Here is an 8059-nt window from a genome sequence, read left to right as displayed (position 1 = left end):
TTTGGGAGGCCAAGGTGGGTGGATCACAAGGTCAGAAGTTCGAGACCAGTCTGGCCAACATAGTGAAAGCCATCTCAATTAAAATAAAAATACAAAAAATTATCTGTGTGTGGTGGTATGTGCCTGTAATCCCAGCTACTGGGGAGGCTGAGGCAGGAGAATTGTGTAAACCCGAAGGTGGATGTTTCAGTGAGCCGAGATAGCGCCGTTGCACTCCAGCCCGGGTGACAGTGCCAGACTCTGTCTCAAAAACACAAAAACAAAAACAAAAAACCATAGGAGTTGGAATTTCGCGTGTTTCTTAGCTGTGCGTCCTAGTGTTGCTACCCAGCTCAGAAGTGTTCACTGGTGGTGTTATGATTCATCCGCTAAGCTGCCCTGTCAACACTTTCCCAGAAGATGGGCATCTTCAGGAATGGGGACGTGCCCTGACCCTGGCTCAGAAATAAATTCAATTCCAAAAAATGACCACAACCTCTTCAGTAGAAGGTAAACAGAATCTAGTAATTATGAGTAGGAAGACCTGGTTATCAATTACTGAAAGTAATCAATCTTTAAAGTACAGAATTAATTTAGTTCTCAGTAGAGAACTCGGGGAACCACCACAAAGAGCTAATTTTCTTGCCTAAAGTCTGGATGATGCCTTAAAACTTATTGGGCAACTAGAATTAACAAATAAACTACACATGATTTTCAAAGTGGGAAGCAGTTCTTTTTAGAAGGAAGCCATGAATTGACCATTTTAAACTATTTGAGACATGGATCATGCAGGAGTTTGAAAGTGGCACTTTTCCCCCCCAGAAGTTGATTTAGAGAAATATAAACTTCTCCCAGAATACCCACAACGTGTTGTCTCCGATGTGAAGGAGGAGAAAAGTATTAAGTACAAATTTGAAGTGTATTAAAAGAATGATTATAATATAAAAGTGTTTTCTGATTTATTTCAAGTTGTTCTCCTTTTCTCTAAAATCTTATATATTGTTACATTAGAAAAAAAGATTTTCTTTTTTTAATTTTATTTTTTTTACTTTAGGTGCATACTATATCTCGCATTTCTCCCCAAGTTATCCCTCTCCATCCTCCCCACCCTCCCCATCCCCTGCTGTCTCTCCCCTACCCCCACCGACTGCCCCCAGTGTGTGATGCTCCTCTCCGTAAGTCCACGTGTTCTCATTGTTCAACACTTTTAGAGCTATGGATAATTATTTCTAAGCAGCATGTTTTTATTTCCCACTAATCTTAATTAGACTGTATCAATACCATTTATAAAATATTCTTGCTAAAACCGTCTAAGTGCCTCTCCAAGGCCAGACTAACTCCAGCACCTTCTACAGAGAGATGCCATTTCACACCCATCACATTTGATACTTTTGCAAGTCCTTGACATTGTCAGATTTCTAAATGTTGGCAGTATTTATTAAAGGTGAGGATGCACACACCCTTAAAAAAAGGAGTTAGATTACATCAGCTTGTTTTCTGACCCCAGCTATATGTAATTGAACCTATTTGTCATCATTACTTTTTCACCCCCTTTGGAAAAACAATATGTTTTAAAAGTTTTAATAAAAATCTTGTTTATTAATTATAAAAATTTCTCAGATTATTTATCAAGACACTTATGAGTTCTACATGAAGCCTGCCAGCTACTGAAACATGAGATACCTCAGATGACTTCCTGATTTTAATTTTTCATTTAAAATATACAAATAAGGATCTTTTTGTGGCTTAGATTTCCAGCTCGTTTTATCTTAATATTATAAGCATCCTTTTCTGGGTTTCTTTGTGGTTTTTAATAATGAACATCATTGAAATTAATAGATATGGCATTTTAGCCCCCAAGCTTTTCTGCATATTCAAATTTGATCTTACCCATTTAAACTCTAAACATACTTCAGGCATATCAAAATGGTTAAAGCAATTTACAAAGAAATATTTAACTTTTCTTATTAAAACTTATTACAATGTATTATACAATGATTTGAAATAATTATAGTACTCACTATTGTAACCTGTCTTCATCATTAAACACATAGTTTGAATATGTTCATATTTCATTAAATATCTTGATGAAACAAAAGTTTTAGAATAGGAAGAGCCTTTTGTTTTTAAGGATATATCACAATTTATTTATCCAATCCTACTTAATGGAGCATTTTATTTGTTTTCCATTTCCTTATTATGTAGATTTGCAAGAAATGTTTTAATAATTTTTTGCATCCCAGTCTTCAGCTATTTGTAAATACTTAGTAACTGGAATTAATGCTGTTGGCTTTGTTTGTATAATTTGGGATTTTAGAACAAATTTTATTGTTTACTTTCATTTTTTGCTATACATCTTTACTTTCAAACAGAATTGCTTTCATAAAATGTGTAACCATATTTTCAACAATTATTTAAACAATGCATTTCCTGTCCTTTCAGACCACAGATTTTCATTCTTGAGTTTTGTGGTGATTTTTTAAGTTTATTATTTTATTGAATGAAGTGGATGATATTCATCCTAAGCCCTCTTGGCATTACAAGGTAGTTGGGGAGAAGTCAGTATGGCTGGTTTTGCCTCTAACCTCTCCATTATCTCCTCATGTTTAACAAAGCAGAAAGGAAAACTAGGAACAAGCAACAGTTTTCTTTAATGAAAAGAAAAAAATATTTGCTCTTTGGGCTTACACAGTATATAATTTTAAACTTATAGTTAAATAATTTTAATAGAATTTACTTGAGAATTTATCTTTTCTGAATTTTGTTATATGTGAAGGACTCTTTTAGATATATAGAATTTTCTCTTTAGCAGAAAAAATTAGCTTGCTACCAAACATACTTTTAATTTTTATTCTATTTGTTTATGCATTGTCCTCCATAATACGTACGAAAACTTTATTAGGGGCTGGGAACGGTGGCTCACACCTGTAATCCCAGCACTTTGGGAGGCCGAGGTGGGTGAATCACAAAGTCAGGAGTTTGAGACTAGCCAGGCCAACATGGTGAAACCCCATCTCTACCAAAAATACGAAAAATTAGCTTGGTGTAGTGTCAGGTGCCTGTAATCCCAGCTACTGAGGAGACTGAAGCGGGAGAATTGTTTGAATCTGGGAGGCGGAGGTAGCAGTGAGCTGAGATTGTGCCCCTGCACTCCAGGCCTAGTGACAGAGTGAGACTCCATCTCAAAAAAAAAAACCACAAAACAAAAAACAACAACAACAAAAACTCTGTTACATTTTTGTCTTTGTCTTCATAACTATCATCTTTAACTTTTTTCATCTATTTGATATTTTCTCTGAATTCCTTGCTGATATTTATTCCCATACAAATTATCTGGCTTTCTATAGTTCATTTCTACCTTTATTAATAAAAAAAGAGTTTTGCATTATGTCATTATAATATGTGGTTCCTTGTAATATTTCTAACTTTACTTTTTAAAAAATCTCTTCTTATGTCATTATAATTTGTGGTCCCTTATAATATTTCTAATTCCAGTTACCTTTCTTAAAATCTCATCTCAATAAAAAATTTACTATACTATCTTTTAATGTGTTCTTCATATAATTAATTTTTTTCTCAATAACGATTATTTTCTGTTGCCCATGATATGAATGATGAGACGTCTATTTATGCTGATTATTCCCTCAAACACCATACCCCCAACTATGATATTAGAGTTTTCTCGAATTCAGACACTCCCTGTGCATGCATTTAGGATCCCCTTTTTACACCTTAAGCAGTTTTGGTGACTAAAGTAAACTGACATTGGCAGTCCAGGAATTTAGCATTTTGAGATAAGTAGGGCCTAAAACCAGCAGTTTTCTCACTTTTCTTTCTAACAGTAGCTTAATTGTTGTTCTGAAATCTATTTGTTCTTTGTATGTCATCCAATAGCATATTTGTGCTCTAGAAGAAAAAGGCAGTTAAGAGGTACAATATGAAAAAAAAACAACCCATCAAAAAGTGGGTGAAGGATATGAATAGAAGCTTCTCAAAAGAAGACATTTATGTGGCACACAAACATATGAAAAAAAGCTCATCATCACTGATCATTAGAGAAATGGAAATCAAAGCCACAGTGAGATACCATGTCAAACCAGTTAGACTGGTGATCATTAAAAAGTCTGGAAACAACAGATGCTGGCAAGGAGGCAGAGAAATAGGAATGCTTTTACACTGTTGGTGGGTGTGTAAATTGGTTCAACCACTGTGGAAAACAGTGTGACAATCTCTCAAAAATCTAGAGCCAGAAATACTATTTGACCAAACAATCCCTTTACTGGGTATCTACCCAAAGGATTATAAATCATTCTATTATAAGACACATGCACATGTATATTTATTGCAGCACTATTTACAAATAGCAAAGACTTGGAACCAACCCAAATGCCCATCAATGATAGGCGGGATAAAGAAAATGTGGCACATATACACCATGGAATACTATGCAGCCCTAAAAAAAGATGAGTTCATGTCCTTTGTAGGGACATGGATGAAGCTAGAAACCATCATTCTCGGCAAACTAACACAAGAACAGAAAACCAAACACCACATATTCTCACTCATAAGTGGGAGCTGAACAATGAGAACTGAGGGACAAAGGGAAGGGAACATCACACACCAGGGCCTGTCAGGGGGTCGAGGGGACAGAGAGCATTAGGAGAAATACCTAACACATGAGGAGCATAAAACCTAGATGATGGGTTGATAGGTGCACCAAACCACCATGGCACATGTGTACCTATGTAACAAACCTGCACATTCAGCACATGTATCCCAGAACCTAAAATAAAATTTAAAAATTCCCCTCCAAAAAAAAAGAGGTACAATATAACAAGAATATTCAGCAATATTCAGTTAATACATTTTAGATACTAGATACTGAGTCAGAGACTAGGAATGAAAGCCCTGAACACACCAGACACTGCACTACACCTTCATGGAGGTCACAGTTTAGTGGAATAAAGTAGATTTCAAATAAAGTAGATTTTAAACAAATGCAATGTATATAGGACACACATATATATATACACATATATATGACATATATATATTTAGTTACAACTCTGATAAATGAGATAAAGGAAAAGCATATAATAATTTCTATTTACACAGGAAAAAGAATTGGCCTGGTGTGGGAGATCAGAAAGCTTTGCTGAACGATTGCCTTTTAATGAATGTGCAGGAGTAACTAAGTGAAGGCAATTGAAAATAGGATTTCAGAAAGAGGAAAATGTACATATGAAGGAACTGAAGTAGGCTTTTTGCAGGGTTAGTGAGGTCAGATTGCCCGGAGCATAATGAAAAGAACAGAGACTGGCAAGAAATAAGGCTTGAAAGGTATTCAGGGAACAGATCATGCAGGGACTAGATAGAAGGTTCATGAAAGGACTGCCTAGCCATGCCAAAAGTTAGGACCTCATCTGTGGGTGGGATTTGGGGATATATTTAGGCTTTGCAAATCAACAAATTTATTCAAAAGTACAATACATATATACCTCTCCATTCTAAAACTGTGACACTGTTAATCATACTGTCCTTTGAAGATTTTTTCACATGCATTAACTGATAATTCTTTATAATTTTCCAAAAAATGTCTGTAAGGCATAACCATTGTAATTTTACAGGTAAAAAAAAATGCAGCAAAGTAAGTTGAAGTGACTATCCTAAATTTTCATAAAAGTTAGCTGACATATGATTCCTAAATTAATTTTCTTTTAGAGTGCACTGAGGGCTATTATGCAAAAAGATCGTAAGATCCTTAAAGTGCTTATAGATTCTCCCTTGTTTTTTATTGTGTTTGAGACCCTATTTTCCTATTCCTCATAAGCATTCCCTTTATCAGTTCAGGAAAGTGGCTTAATCATCTTGTTTCTGTTTTTCTTATAAAGTGGAGATAATAGCCTTCAAGAGTTACATTAAAACCAACTAGATGATATTTATTAAAAGCTCTGATGTTGAAAACATTACATAAGAACTAAGCATTAGGCTTATCTCATATGAGATTATGAGATCATCAATTATTTCAACATGCTTAGAAATTCAAAGCACAATGCAAATACTAATGGAGCGTACCATGCATAAATACAAATTTATTAGTAGAGAATACAGAGGATGTAAAACCTATGAGTATGGTAGCAAATATCCAAAGGTGTTATATATTTCATGTACCTCATGAAAATAAATATGAAAAAGGCATGGACTGTTGCCTTCTCGTGCTTTGAGTACTCAGCACTATATAAATGGATGATAGCAATTAAATCTTCAAATTATTTTTCAAATGACAGAACCTCTCCTTGACCAAACCGCAGATGAGCTTCTCTGAGTTCTGTTTTCAACTAGGCCTCGTTCTTGGGCCTTGTCCCCAAGCTCATCCCAATTGTAACAAGAATCCTGTTCACTGTACTATTTACAACGATATGGAATGAACCCAAATGCTCATCAATGGTAGAATGGATAAAGAAAATGGGGCACAGACACCATGGAATACTACACAACCATTAAAAAGAATAAAATTATGTCCTGTGCAGCAAGGATAGAGCTGGAGACCAGTAAACTGTGAGGACTAACAGAGGAACAGAAAAACAAATACCACACATTCTCACTTTTAAATGGGAGCTAAACATTGAGTACATATGGACACAAAGGAGGGAACAAAAGGTGCAGGATCTACTTGAGGGTAGAGGGTGGGAATGGAGTGTGTATCAATAACCTTTTTGTCAGGTACTATACTTATTACCTGGCTAACGAAACAGTCTGTACACCATACCACCGCAACATGCAATTTACCTATGTAACAAACCTACACGTGTATCCCTGAACCCAATAAAATTAAGAAAACAAACACTTAAGAAAAACCCCCCAAAACAAAGGTAGATTGTTAGAATCGATAAAAAAGCAAGACCCATCTAAATGCTGCCTGCAAGGAATGTACTTTAAATAAAAAGACATACATTGCTTAAAGGATAGAACAAGTTATACCACACTAACACTTGACAAAAGAAGGCTGAAGTGGAGTGACATTTAATACTAAAGTATATTTCATAGTAAAAATATGACCAGCAATAAGCAAGGTCATTTCATAATGATAAAAATTTTAATTAAGAAGATATGACAGTTCTATATACTTATGTACATAAAAGCATAAAAGTTTCCAGATACATGGTACAAAAAAATGGAGAAAACTGCAAAAGAAATAGAAAAATTCACCCTTTACTCAAGTGATGGAACAAGAAGATAGAAAATGAGCAAGAAGAGAGGAGACTTGAATACATTCTCCTGAAGTACCCATGGAACACTTACCAAACAGACCTTATTCTAGATTGTATATCTTAATAAAAGCATTGTCAAAGGATTTAAATCATAAAAAACATATTCCCTGACTAAAAAGCAGTCAAATTAGAAATCAATAACAAAAGTATGCCTGGATAAACAACCATTTGTAAACTAAGTAACATATATCCAAATAACCCTGAGTCAGAGGTAATTAAAAGAGAAATTAGAAAGTATTTTGAGCTAAGTAAAAATGAAAACACAACATATCATAAATTGTGGAATGCAGCTACAACAATATTTTTTTTTATTTTTTATTGTGCTTTAACTTAATTTTTATTTTAAAAAAGTTACTTATTATACTTTAAGTTCTGGGGTACATGCTCAGATTGTGCAGGTTTGTTACATAGGTATACACATGCCATGGTGGTGGTTTGCTGTATCCATCACCCCATAATCTACATTAAGTATCTCTCCTAATACTATCCCTCCCCAATCCCCCACCCCCTGCTATTCCTCCCCAAGCCCCCCACCCCCAAGCCATGGTGTGTGATGTTCCCCTCCCAGTGTCTATGTATTCTTATTGTTCAACACCCACTTACAAGTGAGAACATGTGGTGTTTTGTTCTCTGTTCTTGTGTCAGTTTGCTGAGAATGATGGTTCCCAGTTTCATCCACGTCCCTGCAGAAGACTTGAACTCATCCTTTTTTATGGCTGCATAACAGTATTTAAAAAAATTTTTCAACACTGACTTCTATAATGAAGTCAAATCAATGACTTTGACTTCTACCCTAAGAAATTAGAAAA

General features: G+C 35.0%; 1 pseudogene; it reads left to right on the top strand.

The window, feature by feature from the left end:
- The first annotated feature begins 356 nt into the window (after nt 1-356).
- Nucleotides 357-905, top strand: LOC116565654 (annotated as a pseudogene).
- Nucleotides 906-8059: the final 7154 nt, after the last annotated feature.

The sequence above is a fragment of the Sapajus apella genome, unplaced genomic scaffold, assembly GCF_009761245.1.
Source record: "Sapajus apella isolate SASKATOON/1434 unplaced genomic scaffold, GSC_monkey_1.0 scaffold41, whole genome shotgun sequence".
NCBI classification, from domain to species: Eukaryota; Metazoa; Chordata; class Mammalia; order Primates; family Cebidae; genus Sapajus; species Sapajus apella.
Note: the sequence above shows the minus strand (reverse complement) of the source record. Positions and strands in the feature narration are given on the sequence as shown.